Source organism: Oncorhynchus gorbuscha, linkage group LG05 (assembly GCF_021184085.1).
Source record: "Oncorhynchus gorbuscha isolate QuinsamMale2020 ecotype Even-year linkage group LG05, OgorEven_v1.0, whole genome shotgun sequence".
NCBI classification, from domain to species: domain Eukaryota; kingdom Metazoa; phylum Chordata; class Actinopteri; order Salmoniformes; family Salmonidae; genus Oncorhynchus; species Oncorhynchus gorbuscha.
Window position 1 is genome coordinate 71,972,446 of NC_060177.1, and position 25,477 is coordinate 71,997,922.

The 25,477-nt window shown below is 44.4% G+C and overlaps 1 long non-coding RNA gene across 1 annotated transcript; it reads left to right on the top strand.

The window, feature by feature from the left end:
- The first annotated feature begins 1,193 nt into the window (after positions 1 to 1,193).
- On the top strand, positions 1,194 to 25,115 carry LOC124035247. Its single transcript, XR_006838705.1, has 4 exons — positions 1,194 to 1,286; positions 7,169 to 7,236; positions 7,323 to 7,400; positions 24,987 to 25,115. It is a non-coding gene; the product is annotated as an uncharacterized LOC124035247 (long non-coding RNA).
- The last annotated feature ends 362 nt before the right edge of the window (positions 25,116 to 25,477 follow it).

A 25,477-nucleotide genomic window follows, 5' to 3' on the forward strand; every position in this document is an offset into this window, starting at 1 on the left:
GGGTTTATGACTTCATAGCCCAGACATCCTTCAGAGGGTGGAAGAGAAGAGAATCTTCAGGGTGCAATCAATAATGCTTTTTTATTTCGTTGTTGTTTTTTCATTGGGTAGAAATCTTGGTATGGATTCATCAGCTGTTACCATACAGTCATAACACAACCACTAGCACTTATGTTTGGTTCAGCTCCGAGGTGGTCTGAGGAGAGTCGTATTTCAGGCCTTCAGACAAGACTTACGATGCAGTCTGAAGGAGTATTTCATTCTCAGAAGAATGTGTTGATGTTGACTTTGCAATAGAGAGAGAACCATTAGCGCAAGAAACATAAGGGACTGGAGCCTCTGGGTTATTATAGAACTGCATCCTTGGAAGCCTCCCAACAGGTTGCCTCATAGCTTGAATTTTGTTATTCACGTATAATGGAGGTACTGTATTTCTGTCTACTGGGGCACTATACAGGTACATTTCAACACAATAATATTGATTAAGGACTTTTTAATAGCACACAACACAGGCCCTCCAGGCGTTCCATTAATTAAGACTTGTTGAACATACGTTATTCACATATGGAACCATGTTCTATGCAAAGAACTCAACACAATAATTCCAAAATAGCCATATTTCAATTCCAATGGAATCTGACTCTCTGTAGCCTTCTATTAGCCTGGGGCAAAACTAAAATCAAAGTTTGCCTGGTATGATAGCTAGGATGAGAGGGAGGATGGCATGTGGGCACCATTCATAATGAATAAAGGGAAGGAAGGAGTGTTGGAGAGATGGCATAGAATCAGCTGGATGTGGAGGAGGTTCTCCTTAGCTCAGGGGCTGCCCACTATCTCAGCAATGGCATTTCTACTACACAGAGCAGAGCAGCACCCGGCCTATGCCAAGATAAGCCATCTCTCTCTCTCTCTGTACATACATTCACCCCCTCATCATTTAGTCCAACAATTCCCCTTGAAGGTTATTATTAGCTGCAATTATGATATGTTATTCAAGAGGAGGGAGCCCTCAGGCACTGTCAATCAGTATGAGGCTTGACGCTAAGCCATATAGAGCGCAGCTCCAAGCTCACAGCTGTGTCTTGTCTATCTGTGGGATGTGTGCTAGAGGAGTGCGAGAGGAGGGTGTGTGTGTAAATGGAATGTGTCAGGGCTCTAATTTGGTATGGAGCTATTTCACATTGGGCTGCAGCATGCTGCAGACTGGTGAATAACTACTGTGGTGGTGAGATCATACACTCTGACTGGAACAACTGATCTAGGATAAGTGAGCCCGGTGCAGACTGGTGAGTAATTGCCATTGTGAGATCATGTGACCTCTGAAACACTGATCTGGGACCTGCTGTGAGTCTTGGACTACAGTATTTGTGATTTTGAGTATTTGTGATGAATCTTTGAGTTGTATGCCACGAATGTGCCATGTGAGAGAATAGAATCAACACACAGTTGATTTATATCTCGTTGTGGCAGCTGAAGGAATCCATAGAGGTCTGTTTTCAGACTGAATATGAGGGCCTGATGATGACCGAATGTTTTCTTTGCTGTGTGGTAAATTGTTCTGATGAATAACAGCCTACATTACATCAGTAGCCGTGCTATCATGGGAAAATATCGGTATAAAAACATATTGGGGAATGCACTAATTCCCTTTAAAAAAATCCGAATTAGTTTCCTTTACTACAGGATTCTGAGGGAAAGAAGACACTACCCTCAATGCCATCACTTTAAATTAAACTAAAGAACACACTGGTTCTCAGTACATTATGTCTCACCTTGCTTTCTCACAGATGTGAGCTGGCACTCATAGATGTAATTTGAACACTGCTATACTGCAATGGCAACTCAGAGTGATGGAATTGAGTGGCTGTCTAGAATGTTTACCACCATTCACACAACAAAGAAAACTAAGTCAAAGACTATGAAGGGATTTAATGTAATGGCAATAAAAAGCTCCATCATAGAGTGACTTGACAATTTCATAAAAGTGATCAGAAAGGTTGCTTTACTAGTAAAGGAAATGGGTTTGTTCAAATAAAACCATGGTTGGAATTTCAGCAAAAGCATCCCCCTCAACCTCTTCTATTCCTGTATGTTGCATTATCAATCTCTGTGTGATCATCCATTTAGTTAGGCAATGAAGATCTATTTATTCTTGATGAAGATCACATCTGTGTGGTTTGTGAATCTGTCTGGGGAGCAGTCTTTTGTTGTTTAGCAATGAGCCTGTGGCAGACAGTGTTTCTAATACAGGCCTCTTCTCTCTGGGCTGTGTTCTGACAGATAGCTCTTTGCCCTCCCTGGTTATCGGGGCCAGGGCCATGCCATCTGTGTCACCCACATGAGGAGAGGAGACTGAAACTTGAAAGCCAGAGGTCAAGGTCACTGTGGCTGTCCGTCTCTGCTGTGTATGGGTTTGACACAGTGGTGGGGATTGAGCAGCCATCTTGTACCATGACTGTACGTTTGACACAGTGGGGACTGGACTGAGCAGTCATTTTGTGTCATTTGAGCCTATAACAGTACAGGGAGGTGGTATAGAGATTGATGGAACTCATACCATTTATACAGCTTTCAAGTATGCCTCAGTTTCAATCTACAAGCTGTAGACCTCCCAAATCAAAAAGATGTATACTTGTTAATTGCGATGCACTAAATAGAATAAACTTGAAAAGAGCAATAGCTATACATGGGTTCCAGCTACAGTGATTACTTTACAAAGAAATGGGTGTGGTTGCTTCTCACAGGAAGAGGGAAAGCCTCCAACTCACCAACATACTACACACTTCCTACTACACTGAACAAAAATATAAATGAAACAAGCAACAATTTAAAACATTTTACTGAGTTAGAGTCCATACAAGGGAATCAGTCAATTTAAATAAATGCATTAGGCCCTAATCTACAGATATGCATCTGTCGGTCACAAATACCTTTAAAAAAAAGTAGGGGTGTAGATCAGAAAACCAGTCAGTATCTGGTGTGGGCACCATTTGCCTCATGCAACATGACGCATCTCCTTCACGTAGAGTTGATCAGACTTGATTGTGGCCTGTGGAATGTTGTCCCACTCTTCAATGGCTATGCGAAGTTGATGTATATTGGCGGGAACTGGAACATGCTGCCGTGCACGTCGATCCAAAGCATCCCAAATATGCTTAGTGGGTGACATGTCTTGTAAGTACCAAGGCTATGGAAGAACAGTGACATTTTCAGCTTCCAGGAATTGTTTACATATCCTTGCGACATGGGGCCGTGCATTATCATGCTGAAACATGAGGTGGATGAATGGCAAGACAATGGGCCACGGTATCTCTATGCATTCAAATTGCCATCGATAAAATGCAGTTGTGTTTGTTGTCCATAGCTTATGCCTGTCCATACCATAACCCCACCACTACCATGGGGCATGATCTGTGGTTGTGAGGCCATTTGGACGTACTGCCAAATTCTCTAAAATGACGTTGGAGGCGGCTTATGGTAGAGAAATTAACATTAAATTATCTGGCAACAGCTCTGGTGAACATTCCTGCAGTCAGCATGCCAAAACATGTGACATCTGTGACATTGTGTTGTGTGACAAAACGGCACAGTTTAGAGTGGCCAATTATTGTCCCCTGCACAAGGTGCCCCTGTGTAATGCTTATGTTTAATCAGCTTCTTGATATGCCCCACCTGTCAGGTGGATGGATTATCTTGGCAAATGAGAAAAGCTAACTAACAGGGATGTTAACACATTTGTGCACACAATTTGAGAGAAATAAGGTTTTTGTGCTTATGGAACATTTCTGGGATCTTTTATTTCAGCTAATGAAACATGGAACCAACACTTAACATGTGTATTTTATATATTTGTTCAGTATAAATGGACATTATGTAGTTCCTTACATGACGAGATACAATAACTCTCCACCATCTGACCACACCTGTCATTAAAAAGGTTTTCCATCCAAACCCCCCTAAACCTCTTAATTATGCATGTGGGCTGTGCAATTCATCTCACTGTTCACTCCATCAGGCTGCCTCCTCCTTTGGCCTGCAAGCTGATTATGGCACCCCAAGTGCTTTGAATTATTTAAATCTCTGTTAAACCTCCATACATACATCACTGTGAGAAATGGATTAAGAGTTGACATGTTTTTGCCTGTCTTCACTCCCCCACACACCAACTAACCTCACCACAACCTACCACACCACTTCCCCAAAAGGCCCTCTACTAATAATAAGGATAAGCAATTTTCCTTTTCAGACATGTACAGTATCAATTCCATTTAGCCTTATTGTGACAGGGATTAGGCTACTGGTTTAAGTACAGGATCACTGTTTTCTAGAATCCAGAGCTCAAACGGCCCAGAGGGATTAGTGGAGAGGCCTTTTGTCCACCCAGGCAGTCCACCCACCCTGGAGAGACTCGCTGGCCCAGAGAAGCCTAACGAGAGTGGGCCGCTGCTCCTTGATGGATCCCCATACCCTGGAAGAAAGCATACAATCAATATTCACCCAGCCTGCCTCTCAGCGCAAATAAATAAAAACATGGTCGCATAAAGAGATTAACAAATTAAAGGGGGCCACTCTTTTTTACATTAGGCCGGATTGCAGACAAAGGCAAAGCGGATATTGTATTTAGAGAGACCTTAATAGCCTCTCTTGCTCTCAGTGGGATGCTCGCAGCAAATGTATGTTTAAAAATATCGATGCATACATACCAAGAAAGGAAAACAGCCCTGACTGAACTGTATCTGTGTAAAGCGGCTCGTTAGACTGACTTAAATTAATACAAGTGAATTGATTAGCACTGGAGAGGTAGTCAGAATGAATTATCACATATTTTTCAGCCCCTGGTTATACTGTCATATTACACTACGTCCTATTCTTTCCTCCAGGTTGGTTTCCAGAACATTGACAGTTGCATCTTGTGTGTGAAGTGGTACATTGGTTAAAGTGCTATTTTGCAGCAGACTAATAGAGAAATGACAGCCAGGAGACAGTAGAGCTGTCTGCCTATTTACTCAGTCTGGGAAACGAGGCCAAAGAAGGAGAAAGATGTGTCGATCACACAGTAGAGATTCTGCTGAGTGAATGAGTGGCAGGAGATGAGCTCTTCAATGTACTCTCAAATTGCCTTGGAAATTAACTCTCATCTCCTCGATAGAGCCATTGCTGATCCTGGACAGGGAGTGAAGCACAGAACTATTAGCTATCCAACCCTTTTCCTGTAATTTTAAAGGCAATCCAAAGTTAGAAGACTGAGTGGTTTCTATTGTTTGGCCCATTCCTGTTATACTGCTGTACATAAGTAATGATAACAGTAAACTGTAATGTAAGGAATAGGCACAGTGAATGGCTACATTAAATAACCATATGCTTACATTTTAGCAAACAATCTTATCCAGAGCCTTGGTCAAGGGTACATCGGCAGATTTTTCACCTATTCAGCTCAGGAATTCGAACCAGCAACCTTTCAGTAACTGGTCCAATGTTGACCTAACGCTCTTAACCACTAGGCTACTTGCTATATTTAACCTTCAGCTGAAGTCATATTCACCTGCTAAAGGGTTGTCCGAAACATGTTTATTACTGGTACTCAGCAGCTACGTACTCCATGACTCACAGGAAGTTGGTGGCACCTTAATTGGGGAGGACAGACTTGTGGTAATGGCTGGAGCGGAATAAGTGGAATGATAAGTGGAACCATTCCATTCACTCCGTTCCATTCATTATTATTGGTCTTCCTCCCCTCAGCAGCCTCCTGTGCTGTGCCTTCAGAATGCCATACAACTCTCCGTCTGTGGCCTCCAACTGCTCTTAAATGCAAGCAAAACTAAATGCATGCTCTTCAACCGATCGCTGCCCACACCTATCTATCCATCCAGCATGACTACTCTGGATGGTTCTGACTTAGAATATGTGGACAACTACAAATACCTAGGTGTCTGGTTAGACTGTAAACTCTCCTTCCAGACTCACATTAAGCATCTTCAATCCCAAATTAAATCTTGAATCGGCTTCCTATTTCGCAACAAAGCATCCTTCACTCATGCTGCCAAACATGCCCTAGTAAAACTGACTATCCTACCGATCTTTGACTTCGGCGATGTAATTTACAAAATAGCCTCCAACACTCTACTCAGCAAATTGGATGCAGTCTATCACAGTGCCATCCGTTTTGTCACCAAAGCCCCATATACTACCCACCACTGCGACCTGTATGCTCTTGTTGGCTGGCCCTCGCTTCATATTCGTCGCCAAACCCACTGGCTCCAGGTCATCATAAGTCCTTGCTAGGTAAAGCCCTGCCTTATCTCAGCTCACTGGTCACCATAGCAGCACCCACCTGCAGCACGTGCTCCAGCAGGTATATCTCACTGGTCATCCCCAAAGCCAATTCCTCCTTCGTCCGCCATTCCTTCCAGCTCTCTGCTGCCAATGACTGGAACGAACTGCAAAAATCCCTGAAGCTAGAGTCTCATATCTCCCTCACTAGCTTTAAGCACCAGCTGTCAGAGCAGCTCACAGATCACTGCACCTGTACATAGCCAATCTGTAAATAGCCCATCCAACTACCTCATCACCATATTGTTATTTATTTTATTTATTTTGCTCCTTTGCACCCCAGTACCGCTACTTGCACACTCATCTTCTGCACATCTATCAACCCAGTGTTTAATTTGCCATACTGTAATATCTTCGCCACTGTTGCCGATTTATTGCCTCACCCTACCTCATTTGCACACACTGTATATAGACTTTCTCTATTGTATTATTGACTGTATGTTTGTTAATTCCATGTGTAACTCTGTGTTGCTGTTTGTGTTGCACTGCTTTGCTTTATCTTGGCCAGGTCGCAATTAGAAATGAGAACTGGTTCTCAACTAGCCAACCTGGTTAAATAAAGTTGAATTAATAAAAAACATTTTTTAAAGAAGATATTCACACCTAGACTTTTTCCACATTTTGTTGTGTTACAGCCTGAATTAAAAATGGTTTAAATTGAGATTGTGTAACTGGCCTACACAATACCCTATGGTGTCGAAGTGAAATATGTTTGTTGAATGTTTTACAAATTGATAAAAAATGAAAAGTTGAAATGTTGAGTCAATAAGTATTCAAACCCTTTGTTATGGCAAGCCTAAATACTGTATGTATCTTTATACTGTGCCTTATATTTCAGATGCAAAACTTTGTTGCAACGAAGCTAATAAGGTTTTCCAAGTCATGTGGGTCCTGTCATCTATAAAGGTGCTATCTTTTCTAACTCCATTCAGAAAATGAAATAATTTCTCTCCCATTTGGGCTGATAGCCAACAAACTGTCTCTCTGCACAGTTTGCAGGGCTCAGTTTCACACGGCCCAACACACTTACTGTCACGGCTGGCTGAAGGACTGGACCAAGGTGCAGCATGGTAAGCGTACATTTTCTTTATTTAAAAATGACGCCGACAAAACAAAGAACAAAACCAAACCGTGACGCTTTGGGCTCTGTGCCCTGAACAAAGTCAAAATTAACTTCCCACAAAACAGGTGGGGGAAAAGGGTACCTAAGTATGGTTTTCAATCAGAGACAACGATAGACAGCTGTCCCTGATTGAGAACCATACCAGGCCAAGACATAGAAATAGAAAACATAGTAAAACGGACATTGAATGCCCACCCTAGGCACATCCTGGCCTAACCAAAATAGAGAATAAAAAGCCTCTCTATGGCCAGGGCGTGACACTTACGCACACTGACACTCAAACACACATATAAACACTTACGCCATCATTTGCTTATGTAGTGCATGAGGATGTGTAAAACTTACTCCTCAGCCATAAGTGTCCCCACTTGCGCCAGCAAATAGCTAGCTTTTCATGTGGTGCAGACTGGTAAGATGCTTCGTGCTGGGTATGGGCCAAATCGGGAGGAAGTGGTACTCCCTAAATAAGTAGCATACATGTTCTCTACCCTTTGCACACACAGTTATACTGACTCTACACACACACACACACACACTCGCATACAATCATCATATACAGTGGGGCAAAAAAGTATTTAGTCAGCCACCAATTGTGCAAGTTCTCCCACTTAAAAAGATGAGAGGCCTGTAATTTTCATCATAGGTACACTTCAACTATGACAGACAAAATGAGGAAAAGAAATCCAGAAAATCACATTGTAGGATTTTTTTATGAATTTATTTGCAAATTATGGTGGAAAATAAGTATTTGGTCACCTACAAACAAGCAAGATTGGTCCTCCAATAAATCAAATCAAATCAAATTTTATTTGGTATGTTAATGCGGTGTTGAAAAATCATAATCGTCTTATACACAGTGTAAGGGGATAAGGAACATGTACATAAGATATATGAATGAGTGATGGTACAGAGCTCTAGTCCAGAGTAATGATGCTAGTTAAAGGGCTAGTGATACATGTGTTACATAAGCGGGTTGTAGAGTACAGCATATGTATATGAGATGAATAATGTAGGGTAAGTAACATTATATAAGGTTGAAGAGCATGCATTTAGTTTTGCTTGCATTTAAGAGCAGTTGGAGGCCACGGAAGGAGAGTTGTATGGCATTGTTTCTCATCTGGAGATTATTTAACACCGTGTCCAAAGAATGGCCAGAAGTATACAGAATGGTGTCGTAGAGGTGGATCACAGAATCAACAGAATCAACAGCAGCAAGAGCGACATCATTGATGTATACAGAGAAAAGAGTAGACCCCAGGATTGAACCTTGTGGCACCCCTATAGAGACTGCCAGAGGCCCAGACAACAGGCCCTCCGATTTGACACACTGAACTCTGTCAGAGAAGTAGTTGGTGAACCAGGCTAGGCAGTCATTTGAGAAACCAAGGCTGTTGAGTCTGCCAATAAGAATATGGTGATTGACAGAGTCAAAAGCCTTGGCCAGGGCGATGAATGCAACTGCACAGTATTGTCTCTTATCGATGGCAGTTATGATATCGTTTAGGACCTTGAACATGGCTGAGGTGCACCCGTGACCAGCTCGGAAACCAGATTGCATAGTGGAGAAGGTACGATGGGATTCAAAATGGTCGGTGATCTGTTTGTTAACTTGGCTTTCAAAGACCTTAGAAAGGCAGGGTAGGATAGATATAGGTCTGTAGCAGTTTGGGTCTAGAGTGTCTCCCCCTTTGAAGAGGGGGATGACCGCGGCAGCTTTCCAATCTTTGGGGATCTCAGACAATACGAAAGAGAGGTTGAACAAGCTAGTAATAGCGGTTGCAACAATTTGCTTAGCCCAGAGCTGCTGAAAGGAGAATTGACAATGAAATGGTGCTGTATGAGGTACCTGTCACTACAGTGTAAGAGAGCTGATGGATTATTTAAGTAAGAGGGAAGGCATAGCAGATACATTTTGGCAGGATAAAGAATTACTCTGAAAACTGAGCCAGACAGATATCAGAGATTTCTCAGAAACATGCAGAGGATCGCACAATGATAAAAACAGCCATGGACATGATGACAGTTGTACAGAGCCAAGAGGATAATAACCTACATTCATTTCCAATTGTAGCACAGCAAACCTGACACAGTGGCAATGATACCACCTATTTGACCAGAAAATTGGCACCTTGTTGCTAACACCTGTCTCTATTATCTCTGTTGTGCCCTGCTCTTAGGATACCTGGCTGGCTGACTATTCTCAGTGTAGTGTTTAAAAGCAACTTTAGTGTGTGTGTGTTCAGCACGGAGGCTGGCCCTGGCCCCACTCTAATTGCTAATAAAAATGTGTAATTATCCAGTGAACGCAGAGAGAGACAGAGAAAAGGAGAATGACGAGTGTATTCTGCTGATTAGAACTAAACGTGTCTTCCTCATTTGGTATCAGGTCATCCACACTGTTGTAATCATCTTCTTTTAGTCATATTAGGCTGTACTGAGGACAGGGTTTGGAGGTGGATTGTGTTTTAGGCTGGATGATCATTGGATAACACAATGACTGGATGACTGGATGAAACAATGACTGGATGAAACAAGGAATACTCCATCAATACTCAAACAGTCAAAGGAATAGTGACTCCTTGCCACTATGTAGAAAAATGAGCCAGTATCTTCATATCAAACTTAAAAGTGTAGGGCAGCCTAGCCCCCAAAGTGACTCTTATCAACTGTTTGCAAGGATTTCCTTTGTATTGTCTTAGGAAGTCAGCCTTCCCTGCATTATCTCACCAACCCCCTCTTGTCACACCTCTGAGAAGCAGAGGTTCTACTGTCTTTACATCCTGTAGCTCTGATACCCGATTGGAGGTCAACTTTACAGTATGCTATTGGTCAACAATTTATATTCTGAATCGAAACAACTGTTATAAAAGGGTCTTAGCTGCATTGTCTCTTTCTCTTCCTTGTTCGTGACCTGCGCTGTTGAGATACAGTCTCTCTTTCTTTCTCTCTCCACACCAGGGACTCTTGGGGCCTTTCAGGCTATGACTTCTCTCTCAACTCTCCCTCTGATCATGCTTAGAATAATACCTTGCAATACTGGTTAATTGCTTAGACTTCTCATAGGTCGCATGTGAGGTATATCTAGTATGCATATATATCCAATACTAAAACACAACAAAGTGCTCATCACTGCTTTTAACAGATGACCTCATTAATTGATGTCTTATGTTTCACACTTCTGTTGTTTAGTGATAACCATAGCATTAAAGTGATTAAGAATAACATAATCACAATGCACCAATCCATTCGGCCTATCTTAAATTCATATTAAAATTAGTTCAAACTTCAACATAAACACCCTTAATAATTCTCCTTTCAACTTTAGATAAAACGTTATCACCAATAGCACGCTCAGATACACTTATCTGAAAAGCCTCCTTAAAATAAACTTGATGCTGTATTTTTAGAATGCTAGCTAAAAATACCTGCAACTAATTAATTTCGGTTCTCTAGGCAGCACCTACCTCTGCCTCTCAATTATAAATGAGGGGAGCGTGGTCTGCTCCACGGCACTCGGGGAGGAAACTGATGGTGGTGACAAGCCGACAGGATACTCTCCTCAGACATATTCCAAACAGGCAGTGGGTGGGTGGGTGTGATGTGGGTCCTGATCCTCTTCTCCCAAAGTTTGGCCCAGAATTAGAGGCTTGGGTTGAATGCATTGAGGAGATTCGATTATCTTCGATTATCTGGGTTCCCCCGGTAGGAGGAGTTTCACCGGGTGAAGAGTGATTGCATTAGTTTTGGAACCAGGCTGCCTCCTGGGCGTGAGCCTCGTGCCACACTCTGGGCAATGGCAAAGTCGGCTCAAAACAAAAGGGACGTACACTACCATTCAAAAGATTGGGGTCGCTTAGAAATGTCCATGTTTTTGAAATAAAAGCACATTTTTTGTCCATTTAAAATAACATCAAATTGTGTTAAACTTGGATTAGCTATCATTTTAAAATGCTAGCTAACACAAAATTCAAAAGGCACTCGCACATCTGAGCAATCTCTTTGCAGGTGCATGGCAACAGTTTAACAAGATGAAGGAAAAAGGAAACCGCACACTTCCCTTGGTAGTATCAGTGATATTTACAGTTTTTTACGATTGCTTACACACTAAAATGGTACTTTTCCCACAATTAGCAAAACCTTACACTTAAGGAGCAAAACACAAGGCTAGATTTGCACAACTTTTTTATTTTATTTTTTATTTCACCAGGTAGGCTAGTTGAAAACAAGTTCTCATTTGTAACTGCGACCTGGCCAAGATAAAGCATAGCAGTTCGACACATATAAAAACACAGAGTTACACATGGAATAAACAAACATACAGTCAATAATACAGTGGGGAAAAAAGAAAAACATTCTATATACAGTGAGTGCAAATAAGGTCAAATAAGGGAGTTAAGGCAATAAATAGGCCATGGTGGAGAGGTAATTACAATATGGCAATTAAACACTGGAATGGTAGATGTGCAAAAGATGGATTTGCAAGTAGAGATACTGTGGTGCAAAAGGAGCAAAATAAATAAATACAGTATGGGGATGAGGTAGATAGATGGGCTGTATACAGATGGGCTATGAATAGGTGCAGTGATCTGTGAGCTGCTCTGACAGCTGGTTCTTAAAGCTAGTGAAGGAGATGGGAATCTCCAGCTTCAGTGATTTTTGCAGTTCGTTCCAGTCAGTGGCAGCAAAGAACTGGAAAGAAAGGCGACCAAAGGAGGAATTGGCTTTGGGGGTGACCCGTGATATATACAGTGGGGCAAAAAAGTATTTAGTCAGCCACCAATTTTGCAAGTTCTCCCACTTAAAAAGATGAGAGGCCTGTCATTTTCATCATAGGTACACTTCAACTATGTCAGACAAAATTAGAAAATAAAATGCAGAAAATCACATTGTATGATTTTTAATGAATTTATTTGTAAATTATGGTGGAAAATAAGTATTTGGTCAATAACAAAAGTTTATCTCAATACTTTGTTATATACACTTTGTTGGCAATGACAGAGGTCAAACGTTTTCTGTAAGTCTTCACAAGGTTTTCACACACTGTTGCTGGTATTTTGGCCCATTCCTCCATGCAGATCTCCTCTAGAGAACTCTGTCTACATTTACAGTAATCAGCCGCTTATTGTATGCACCATATCAGCACTTGTGATACCCCTTCCTTTGACATTGTACAGTAAGTTACATGTATTATTCTCTATTGAGGGTCGGGAACGACAAGGAGGAAGGGGGCCCATATTCACGCAAGAACAAGAGAGAGAGATAATAAACATGGTTTTGGCCAATAATGCTATCAGGCTCAGAGAACTACAAGCCAACATTATTGGTGAACATGCCATTTTCAATAATGTCCATCAGGTCTCTCAGTCAGTCAGCACGCATCCTGAAAAGACATCAGGTTCAAATTAAACAACTTTATCGAGTGCCTTTTGAGCAGAATTCAGAGAGGATCAAACAGCTGCGGCATGAGTATGTGGAGGTTTGTATTGTTCACTTTAGCACTGTGATGTTGCATACTGCACACATGACTTTTTTACATTGACTGTATACTAGACCTATCCTGAACTACACAATCTAGTCTTTCACTGTATTTCAGGGAATTTTGCAGATGGATGCTGAGGAAATCCTGCATGAATTCATATATATTGATGAGGCAGGGTTCAACCTCACAAAAGCAAGAAGGAGAGGCAGAAATATCATTGGCCAGAGGGCTATAATCAATGTCCCAGGGCAACGTGGGGGTAACGTCACCCTTTGCTCTGCCATTTCACAGCATGGGGTTGTCCTCCGTCATGCCAAAATGGGCCCTTACCACACACCTCACATTCTCACATTTTTTGCCGATTGCACCACATCGTCACAGCAGGTAATGAAATGCACCAGATGCAATACACAGTCATCTGGGACAATGTGTCAATCCACCGCTCTGTTTTGGTCCAGAACTGGTTTCAACACCATCCACAGTTGACCCTCTCCATTTCTAAACCCTATCGAAGAGTTTTTCTCTGCATGGCGGTGGACGGTTTACGATCTCCAGCCCCAGGCTCAGGTACCCCTCATTCAGGCCATGGAGGACGCCTGTGACCAAGTCGACGCCGCAGCTGTGCAAGGATGGATTCGTCATTCAAGACGGTTCTTCCCACGTTGTCTTGCTAATGACGATATTGCTTGTGATGTTGATGAAATTTTCTGGCCAGATCTAGCTAGGAGAAGAGATCATGTATAGTATGTTTACTGTTGTATTTTCTGTACAATATTGTCCGTTTTTTTTCAGATAATTTTTTAATGTTTTTTGTTGTTATTTACTGTAATTGTAACCTGTACTGGATACAGTATTTTACGTTTGTCTGTTTGCTGAGCTAACAGTGTTATGCACACTACTGTAGTAGCATGAAAACTGGGACATGTTTTGTTGTGATTCTCCATGTTGACATGTTGACTGATTTGGGTATATGGAGAGAAATAAATGATATTTTCCTCAGTCTGCAGCATTGGTCTTGTGTAGTGTTTGTATAGTTGCACTTTCTCTGTGTACTTCATTTACAGCACTCTAATCACTGACAATTAGACTTGCTGAAAGTGTTTTAGGTTGGTAACAGCAGTGTTTTAGGTTGGCAACAGTGGTGTTTTAGGTTGGCAACAGCAGTGTTTTAGGTTAGCATCAGCAGTGTAACTGGTTCAAAAAGATGGAAGTCATGTGAAATGTGTGTGTTTCATATGGTAACAAAATATTATTTTTATGAAGTCGTGTATAGTTTTGACAAGTGTTTAATTTTGCAAATGATCTGAAGTGTTGTGCTACTTTGGTGTAGGGTTATGCTAATTGTGTGTAGTGTTTTGACAAACCGGGCCCTGTTTTCAAAATTGTGCTTAAACAATTGAAAAAAACTGTAATAAGCTTACGTATCGGCGTCAGGGCCTTCGTCAGAGCTTTACATATCGGCCTCACGGCCTTCGTCAGAGCTTTACGCATGTGCCTCAAGGCCTTCGTCAGAGCTCTACGTATCTGCCTCAAGGCCTTCGTCAGAGCTTTACGCATATGCCTCACGGCCTTCATCAGAGCTTTACGTATCTGCCTCAAGGCCTTCGTCAGAGCTTTACGTATCTGCCTCAAGGCCTTCGTCAGAGCTTTACGCATATGCCTCACGGCCTTCGTCAGAGCTTTACGTATCTGCCTCAAGGCCTTCGTCAGAGCTTTACGCATCTGCCTCAAGGCCTTCGTCAGAGCTTTACGTATCTGCCTCAAGGCCTTCATCAGAGCTTTACGTATCTGCCTCAAGGCCTTCGTCAGAGCTTTACGTATCGGCCTCACGGCCTTCGTCAGAGCTTTTACGCATCTGCCTCAAGGCCTTCGTCAGAGCTTTACGTATCTGCCTCAAGGCCTTCGTCAGAGTTTTACGCATCTGCCTCAAGGCCTTCGTCAAAGCTTTACGTATCTGCCTCACGGCCTTCGTCAGAGCTTTACGCATCTGCCTCAAGGCCTTCGTCAAAGCTTTTAAAAGCTCGGACGAAGGCCTTGAGGCCGATACGTAAGCTTATTTAATATCAGTGATACTACCAAGAGTAGTGTGCAGTTTCCTTTTTCCTTCAAAAGGCTAGCTAACACAACGTGACATTGGAACCCAGGAGTGATGGTTCCTGATAATGGGCCTCTGTACACCTATGTAGATTTTTCATAAAAAATCTCCAGTTTCCTGCTACAATAGTCATTTACAACATTAACAATGTCTACACTGTATTTCTGATCAATTTGATGTTATTTTAATTTCTAAGTGACCCCAAACTTTTGAATGGTAGTGTAGGTGAAGCGCATGGATTAATGAGTAGGATTCTGCATTTTTGCATTAAAAGGAATCATTTTTTATAAAAACACTTTATCTGTCTAAACTAATTAGAAAATTCAAACATATATTATGGAAAAGAGATGTATGTTTCTGGATGATGCAGCATGCTGCCTTGTTGACAACATAACGGAGTGGTACAGGTTACCGTTCCATTTGAGAAGGGCGCTCCTCCCTCACCACTTTTGTCCATTCACGTCACAGGCACAGATTAATAGGAGAAACCCTGGAGAAACATAGAAGTATCTTTGGCCTAGCTCTAGAAACTGATTCAAGTCTTCAGGTCTGGAAGCCAATTTATGTTTGATCCGAAAATGTGGTCGGAGGCTCCGTATGGAGGGTGTGACGCATTTGCGGAGCCTCCAGAGGCATGCAGAGGACAAATTGAGCTCTGTACCGCATCGTTGTGCACTTCCCAAATTTGTAACAATGCAGAGGGCTGGTATAGCTCCGCATTTACATGATTGGGTGACAGTAGGTGAGGGCGGGAGGTCGTGTATGAACACAAACTCACTTCCTTGACAACTTCCTTCACAACAGCTCTACTCAACAGTGCTGCGTTGCTCTGTGAAGCACAAGAAGTATGAATGCTCTGGCTTCTGCAGAGGCCTTATCACCATAAATGCTGCGCCTAAATGCTGCACATAAATGCTGCACGGCCAAGGCAGATGACGGATGCAGCGCCTTATAGGCAAGGATAGGCCTACGTCCTATTCATTATCCTACTATCTCTAGTACACCTGACCTGCTGAGTAAAGAAATAACCCAGAACAGTCTTTCACACTCTGCCTTTTTCAACTAACCTTATTATAACCAAGTTTAACATTTCAGAGAGCTTAAAATCCCATGGAACAGTTTTTCAGTTGGGCTCTTCCTTTTCTGCTTGAGTTGAAATATTCATTACTCTTGTGAAAGTGACAAGGAGAGCATGCGGGTAAATTGGCTTTTGCTCCTGGCCTTGCTTTGTGATTAATGGGCATAGTGTTTCTAGCAGCAGCGATGGTTGAGGCTAGCGCTCTTCTGTGAGAGGGTACTGTGACAGGCTAAGGCCTGCAGCTCGGCTGGCTCGACCACCTCCACTATACAACCTCCTCTCCTCAGCCCACAGATTCATCTTATAGGGTCCATGGCTACTGAAAGGGCATAGGCCCTAAACCTCCAGTACAAATGATTGCTTTTGTGCAAAATGTATCAGGCCTTGTAAATAAAGCTCATGTTATGTTTTTCTATACATCAGCACAGTTTTATTTATGTTTTGGGAGAATATATTGAAATATGATAAAGTTACAGCTTTAAATGGTCTATTATCAGGAGGATATTCATGAGGCATCCATGTTGTTGCCAGTAACAGGTGGGTAATGCAGGATCTTCTGAGGGAGAGAGACACAGTCCAGTCAAGCCTATGTAACCGGTGTGAAATGGCTAGCTAGTTACCGACAGGTAACAATGCTTCGTAGGGTGTCACTTGTTGATGTGTGCAGAGGGTCCCTGATTCGAGCCCAGAAAGGGGCAAAGAGAGGGACAGTAGCAAAAATGTTACACCTACACCCAGTATGTAGCCTATGTTCCTCAGTACTACACTGCTCAGTGCAGTCCCTCCTTAAATGAAGAAAGCAGTTTCTCATTGTATTTCTCCAAGTCTTCACCTGACAAGGAGAGTCCGGAGAGGAGCGCGCTGTTCCTTTAAATCCTTCTTGCCTCTAGCGGCTATCTGCCTCGCTTGAGTAATCAGAGACCCAGGGCCAGATAATCTTGTTTGGTTTTTCTGCTCTTGTATTATGACAAATTAAAGAGGTCCGGAAGCCAATTTTTCCGAGCAGCTTCTTAGGTTGTTATTACCTAACAGACTACCAAATTGATTAGTATTGATATCCTGCCATGGCTTCGCTGGAGGCTGAGCGGCTGCACGCCTCGCCTCTCTAGTTCTTGGAGGTGCTGAGGTAAAGTTCATATCACGCTCGGCTCAGAGTAAAGGATTTCAGGCAGCAGCACTATCTGAGATCTGAGACAAGATCAGAGTGAATATAAGGATTGTAAATGTCATTTAAAGAAATTAAAAACATGGTGGTATTACAGTCAGTTGCATATGATACAACACTTTGCAGCTGTGTAACACATTCAAAGCAACACTATCAGGCATTAAGGTGTGAGTGCAACATTCAATCTCACTTCAGAGTAGGCCTACATTGTGAACTGTCTGGTCAAGTGAAAATAATGTTGAAACAACCAGACACACAACAGCAGCTCTCCATGTTAGGGAACCAAGTGTATTTATTGTTCACAGTCCAGGCTGTCACCACTGAGCCATCCCGGAGGAGACAAGGTCTGCTGGTCAGGGAGGGTAAAATAAAGGGTTTTAGAACAGCCGTGGCTAGATGGACTCTGGTTGTGTCTTGCGGCCTTTCGGGTTGTCATGGTAACAGGGAAAGTACCCATTTTTGTGGCCGTCTCTCTGGCCAACAAAGCATCTTGAGGGTTCAGTGTTGCACGTCCATTTGGAATGAGAAGGTTTAGAGGCCTAAACACACAGATGGAGACAGAGCCATGGAATATGGTGTGAGGCTAAATCATGTAAGACAATTCCCATATTCCCATTGCGTTGTATTACCACCTTTTAACAACGTGAACTGGGGTTTTTATGTGTGTGATCTCACTGTGTGTGTGTGTGTGTGTGTGTGTGTGTGTGTGTGTGTGTGTGTGTGTGTGTGTGTGTGTGTGTGTGTGTGTGTGTGTGTGTGTGTGTGTGTGTGTGTGTGTGTGTGTGTGTGTGTGTGTGTGTGTGTGTGTGTGTGTGTGTGTGTGTGTGTGTGTGTGTGTAGCGTGAGGCTGCTGCTGTGCTGTTCCTGGCTGTAGATGTCTACTCCAGCACTGAGAAAAGAACAACTGAACCAGTTCAGTCAGGATCTACACTCTCTACTCACATCATCGCATAGACAAACACACACAGGTGTATTATATTTCAGTTGGTCTTCTCTCTCTCTCTCACACACACACTATTCTGCACATTCCAGGAACCTTGTATACATACATCCAATTAGTGTCCTCGCGGGTCAGACGTGTTATGAGGAGTTTAAAGAGATGAGATGCTGGCCTGGATTAGATCTGGATTAGACATCTAATAGAGCTGAAAGCAGCTCTTACACTGTTGGTCATCCATTGGTAGTGCAAGAGGCTATTTGAATGCACAGACAGCTCTGGAAGGCCAGTATTCCATTTGATCAGATTAAGTTAAAGACTAGATGTTCATTTGTCAACCCCCATCAGATCTAAAGAGGAGAGAGGTACCTTGTTTGATTGACAGCATGTGGTCAACTTTGAGAGTATTGAATATTGAACAGTGTCTTGGTACTACATAGTGGATACATGAAAAGAAAAGACAGTGGTTGATTTTCTCAGTACACATTGTGATCTGCAAATGAAAGTGTGGTGCATTTTATTCATGGTGATATGACTACATCATGGTACATTTCAAAACATGCACTACCCAGATAATCACAGAAGCTGTGTTTAGAGTAAAGCCAGACAGATTGATAATCACTGCTGTTTAAAGACAAATCTAGGATTTCTGTGTGATTTCCAGTCTTTAATATCTACTTAGAGGGGTGTTAGCTACGGATTATGATTATTGATTTTAAAAAATCATGAACATGATGCAGTCAAAAATCCATAATACCACAATTGATATACATTGATGTTCTGAGTAAAGGGATACCCCGTCCCTAAATGTTGTTAAATCCTTAAAAGCGATTATCCATGTAGATCTGTCATACTGTATGTCATTCACTGTACCGTATGTATGCAGAATGCTCGCACTACATGGGCAAACCTCAAGAAACAAGTCATTCATGTTTTATGTTAATCATTTTTGTAATTAGAATATGTCAGGATTTGGCCAGGGTTGTTCCGGTTTTTGGTCACTAGATTCCCCCATTGTGCTTTTTGACCTTTTGTTTTTCCCTTGATCCCCATTATTATTTGCACCTGTGCCTCGTTTCCCCTGATTGTATTTAAACCCTTAGTTTTCCTCAGTTATTTGCTCTGTGTTTGTATGTTAGCACCCAGCCCTAGTATTCTGTGGACTCTTGTTGATCCCGGTGGACTCTCTTGTGGAATTCTGTTTTTTGTTCTTGTTTATTTATTTTTGAGTATCTTTTGGGGCTTTTTATGCTATACCTACCACCTTGTGGATTTACCTTTTTGTCTTGGAGGATTACCTTTGTTCTTGTGGAATTCCTTTTGAGGTTGTGGAGTTACATGTTTTCCTGAAGGACTTCACTTGTTTACTTCATTAAATACACTGTCTCAAGTACTGCTGTGTCTGCCTAATCTTCTGGGTTCTGCCGACTATTCGTGGCTCAGTTGGTTAAGTGACTGTTTCTCACTGGAAACCTGGGTTCGTAACCGGGTCCTGACAGAAACACAGAGCCAAAAAATGAACCCAGAGGCAGCCAGTTCCCAGGACCTTGTTGCCATGCTGTCCCACCACCAGGAGACTGTCCAATGCCACGAAGCCGCCCTGGTTCAGCAAGCGGCCTTAATGGCTAGACATTCTCATCTTCTGTCGGAGATGCTGACTTCCATAAAGCAGATATCTGATCGACTTACCCCGGCAACAGTTCCCGTCCCAGTACCTCAGATTCACGTACCCATGGCAGTTAACCCCCTGGCTGAACCTCGTCTTCCACCTCCCCAACGGTTCTCAGGTGATCCAAGTGCTTGTAAAGGGTTTCTCACCCAATGTTCTCTCTCCTTCGAGCTGCAACCCTCGTCGTTCCCCCACCGACCGGTCTAAGATCGCATATATCATCACCCTGCTGTCGGAAAAGCCCTGGCCTGGGCTACTGCTGTGGGTTTTTCTTTGGATGGATTACGTCCTTGCATCGACTACCGGATGCCCAGAGTTCCTGCTGTGCCAGCTACTCTGCCTTTGCTGAGGAATTCAAACAAGTGTTTCAAGGCCCAAGCAGTGGTCCTGACTCAGCCAAACAGCTCCTGACTCTCCACCAAGGTCGGCGCAGCGTGACGGACTATGCCATCCAGTTCCGCACAGTGGCAGTAGCGAGTGGCTGAAACAACGAGGCGCTCAAGGTGTGCTTTCTGAAAGGCCTTTCCGACACTATCCAAGATGAACTGGCCACTCGGGAACCACCGGACAATCTCGAGTCCCTGATCAAGTTGGCCTCACGCATTGACCAGCGTCTGAGAGAGAGAGAACTCAACCGTAGACCTCTAGCCCCTATCAGTCCCAGCTCCGAGTCCCCACCTTTATTCTCGCTGGCTCCACCGGAACCCATGCAGATTGGACGCATCTCCCAGGCTGAGAGAGACCGCCGAATGAGGGAGCGACGCTGTCTATATTGCGGCAAACCGGGCCATTTCCGGTCCACGTGTCCCGGGCTCCAGGGAAACGCTCTGTCCCGTACAGACCGGGGGGAACTGTAACGGGAAACATAACCTCCTCCCATCCGTCCAACTCCCGTCTGCTCATTCCAGTCACCCTTTCCTGGGACAACCACAAGCTTCACCTTCAAGCCTTGATAGACTCTGGAGCCGCAGGTAACTTCATGGATGGTGTCTGGGCGAAGGAGAATGGCGTTCCCTCTGAACCTCTAAGTGACCCCATGAGGGTTACTACATTGGATGGAAGCCCTTTGGGATCTGGACTTGTCACTCATGTCACTACCTCCTTGCGACTTTCAGTTTCACAACACCAGGAATTTATGAACTTTCATTTGATCTCCTGTTCCGAGTTCCCTTTCGTCCTTGGATACCCCTGGCTTCACAGCCATAACCCTCACATCGACTGGTCTGTGGGCACTATCAAGAAGTGGGGTCCTACGTGCCAAGCTACTTGTATGTTCCCGAAGTTCTACTCCCGAGTTCTACTCCCGAGTCTTTAGAATCCATCGACCTGACCCGAGTTCCCGAGTGTTACCATGACCTCAAACTGGTATTTAGCAAACAGAGGGCCACCATGCTACCACCCCATAGACCTTATGATTGCCCCATCGAACTGTTTCCGGGCACTTGCCCCCCCAGGGGTCGGATCTTTTCCCTACCTCCACCCGAACGAGCTGCTATGGATACCTACATCAAGGACGCTCTGGAAGCAGGCCTCATGCGTCCATCCACCTCCCGGTAGCAGCGGGAGCAGGGTTTTTCTTTGTGGCCAAGAAAGACGGTGGATTACGTCCTTGCATCGACTACCGGGGACTCAATGCCATAACCGTCCGTAACCGTTACCCGCTACCCCTTATGGCCACAGCCTTCGAGCTGCTCCAGGAAGCAGTTGTTTTCACTAAGCTTGACCTGCGGAACGCATACCATCTTGTGCGGATCAGACCTGGTGACGAGTGGAAGACCGCTTTCAACACGCCTACTGGTCACTATGAATACTTGGTGATGCCCTTCGGCCTGACCAACGCCCCAGCGGTGTTCCAAGCGCTCATAAACGATGTGCTTAGGGATATGCTTAACATATTTGTGTTCGTTTACTTGGATGACATCCTCATCTTTTCGAGCTCTCTTCAAGAACACACAAAGCATGTCAGACAAGTACTCAAACGCCTCCTAGACAGCCATCTGTACGTTAAGCTGGAAAAATGTGAATTCCATTCATCCCGAGTACAATTCCTGGGATTTGTAGTGGAACCCGGTCGAGTCCAAATGGACCCCAGGAAGGTAGGGGCGGTAGCGGATTGGCCCACCTCCAAATCCGTTAAGGAAGTTCAGCGTTTCCTGGGCTTCACAAACTTTTACCGCAAGTTCATCAAGAACTTCAGCTTGGTGGCAGCCCCTCTCTCAACTTTAACCAAGGGTGGCAACGCAAGGTTTTTGTGGGGAAGAGAAGCTGAGACGGCCTTCCAAGGACTCAAGCAGCGCGTCCTCTCTGCTCCCATCCTGATACTACCGACTACGGATGAACCGTTTGTGGTGGGGGTAGACGCCTCAGAGGTTGGTGTTGGAGCTGTCCTGTCTCAGAGGGGTGAAGACAAGACGCTTCATCCGTGCGCTTTCTTCTCACACCGGCTTACCCCGGCTGAGAGGAACTACGATGTGGGGGATCGTGAACTCCTAGCGGTTAAGATGGCATTGAAGGAATGGAGACACTGGCTCGAGGGGCTTCTCACCCATTTCAAGTGCTTACGGACCACAAAAATCTGGAGTATATCCAGCAGGCGAAGCGGTTGAACTCTAGACAAGCTAGATGGTCTCTTTTCTTCAATCGATTCCAGTTTATCCTCACCTATCGGCCCGGGTCGAAGAATCTCAAACCGGATGCCCTGTCCCGAGTCTACGCTCCTGCCATTCGAGATGACACGGACATGCCTGTCCTTCTTGCTGTTAAGATCGTGGCTCCGATCTCGTGGCAAGTTGAGGATACCGTGAGACGAGCTCAAGCTATCGAACCGGACCCGAAAGGAGGTCCTGCCAATCGGTTGTTTGTCCCCAAGGCAGTGAGGACTCAGGTCCTTCTGTGGGGGCACTCCTCTCGCCTCACCTGTCACCCGGGCGTATGTCGCTCTTGGAGTTCATCCAGCGTAAGTTCTGGTGGCCTACCATAAGAGAAGACGTTGCCACTTTCGTCAATGCCTGCCCCATGTGCTGCCAGGGCAAATCTTCTCACCTCCGCCCTCAAGGACTCCTTCACCCTTTACCTGTTCCCCACAGACCCTGGTCCTATATCTCATTGGACTTTATTACTGGCCTTCCTCCATCCCATGGCAATACTACTATCCTAGTCATAATCGACAGGTTTTCAAAGGCGGCCAGGTTCGTCCCTCTGACTAAGTTACCTTCTGCCAAGGAAACGGCTGAGTTGGTAAATAATCATGTGTTCCGAGTCTTCGGCATTCCTCAAGATATGGTTTCTGACAGAGATCCCTAGTTCGCCTCAAGGTTTTGGAAGGCCTTCTGCCAACTCATGGGGGCTTCTGCCAGTCTATCTTCAGGGTACCATCCGGAGTCCAACGGCCAAACAGAGAGGATGAATCAAGAGCTGGAAACCACCCTCCGATGTATGACTCGTAACAACCCGTCCACATGGTCGTCCTTCATTGTTTGGGCCGAATACGCGCACAACACCTTGCGCTCCTCCTCCACTGGTATGTCCCCGCACGAGTGTCTGTTTGGCTATGGCCCTCCATTGTTCCCGGACCAGGAGGCAGAAGTCAGAGTGCCTTCAGCCTTGAAGTTCGTCAGACGCTGTCGGCTTATGTGGAGGAAGACCCGTCTTAATCTTATGCGTTCCTCACAGAGGTACCAACAACAAGCCAACAGACGTCGCCGTCCCGGGCCTACCCTGCGCCCCGGCCAGAGAGTCTGGCTCTCCACAAGAGACTTACCACTACGGGTGGAGTCTCGCAAGCTGTCCCAAAAATACATCGGTCCCTTTAAGGTTGCCAGGAGAGTTAACCCAGTTTCTTATCGCCTACACTTACCCAGATCCCTTAAGATTAATCCCACGTTTCACATTTCCTTATTAAAACCTGTTGTTTTTTCTCCCCTTGTCCCGGTAGACACACCTCCCCCTCCGCCTCATGTCATTGGAGGCCATCCGGCTTATACCGTCCATCGGATACTGGATTCCCGCCGGGTGCAGCGGTCCTGGCAGTATCTGGTGGACTGGGAAGGCCACGGTCCCGAGGAGCGCTCCTGGGTTCCTGCCAAAGACATACTGGACCCTGACCTCATTCGTCAGTTCAGGGCCCTCCACCCCGAGAGAGCTGGTAGGAATGTCAGGAGCCGTTCCTAGGGGGGGGATTCTGTCAGGATTTGGCCAGGGTTGTTCCGGTTTTTGGTCACTAGATGCCCCCATTGTGCTTTTTGACCTTTTGTTTTCCCTTGATCCCCATTATTATTTGCACCTGTGCCTCGTTTCCCCTGATTGTATTTAAACCCTTAGTTTTCCTCAGTTATTTGCTCTGTGTTTGTATGTTAGCACCCAGCCCTAGTATTCTGTGTACTCTTGTTGATCCCGGTGGACTCTCTTGTGGAATTCTGTTTTTTGTTCTTGTTTATTTATTTTTGAGTATCTTTTGAGGCTTTTTATGCTATACCTACCACCTTGTGGATTTACCTTTTTGTCTTGGATGATTACCTTTGTTCTTGTGGAATTCCTTTTGAGGTTGTGGAGTTACATGTTTTCCTGAAGGACTTCATTAAATACACTGTCTCAAGTACTGCTGTGTCTGCCTCATCTTCTGGGTTCTGCCGACTATTCGTGGCTCAGTTGGTTAAGTGACTGTTTCTCACTCCGGAGACCCGGGTTTGTAACCGGGTCCTGACAGAATATTTACAGCAACATGATCATTACCACACATCAAGACTTCACCTACATTCACGTGAAAATGCATGTTGTTCATACAGTTATGAAACAAGTGAAAAATATTGACATATTCTGAAATGATTATTCTAATTGAGGTCACGGTGTCTTGTTAAGTATCAGGTTGGAGTCATATCACAACCATTTCCAAAAGAAAGTGCTGAGGAGAAAAGAAATTGACTGCATCTCAAATGGTACCGTATTCCCTTCGTGTGTAGCCTATTCCCTATCTAGTGCATTACTTTTGACAGGGGCCCATAGTGCTCTGGTCTAAAGGAATGCACGTCATAGGGAATAGGATGCCATTTGGGATGTAGACATTATTAAGCTTGTATGATAAGTTGATATCCGTGACATTTTTCACCCACAGGTAAAGGAAATGGAACGGACGGCAGGCGGCAGAGCGTCCCTTGAGCTGATGAGAGTGACACCAGCGCTTCCCCAGGACCCCAGGGATGCTGTCCCTGCACATAGTAAAGTTAAGAGCGTTACTTTATCCCTCCATGACAGCCCACACTAATGTAAAGGAACCTCGGTGAATACAGGGTATGCAGGGACGCAATCCCAAAACACAGTGTGACAGAAAGACAGACAGGCGGGTGGGTGGGCGGGCAGGCTCGCGACTAACAGACAGACAACAGACGGACAGAGAGCAGACAGACAGCAGACAGACAGACAGATCCTCAGCCTGGATACATTTATAAGTGGAGAGCCCCTGAGCCTGGAAAGGTCTGCCAGAGGACTGCCTGCCTGCCTGGCAGTATGACAGGGGCTTTAACACTCTACACCTGCTGCTGCTTCTGCCCTTATCTGGGCAAATGCCTCGCTAGCTAACACACTGCCTGGCTGCCTGACTGGTTG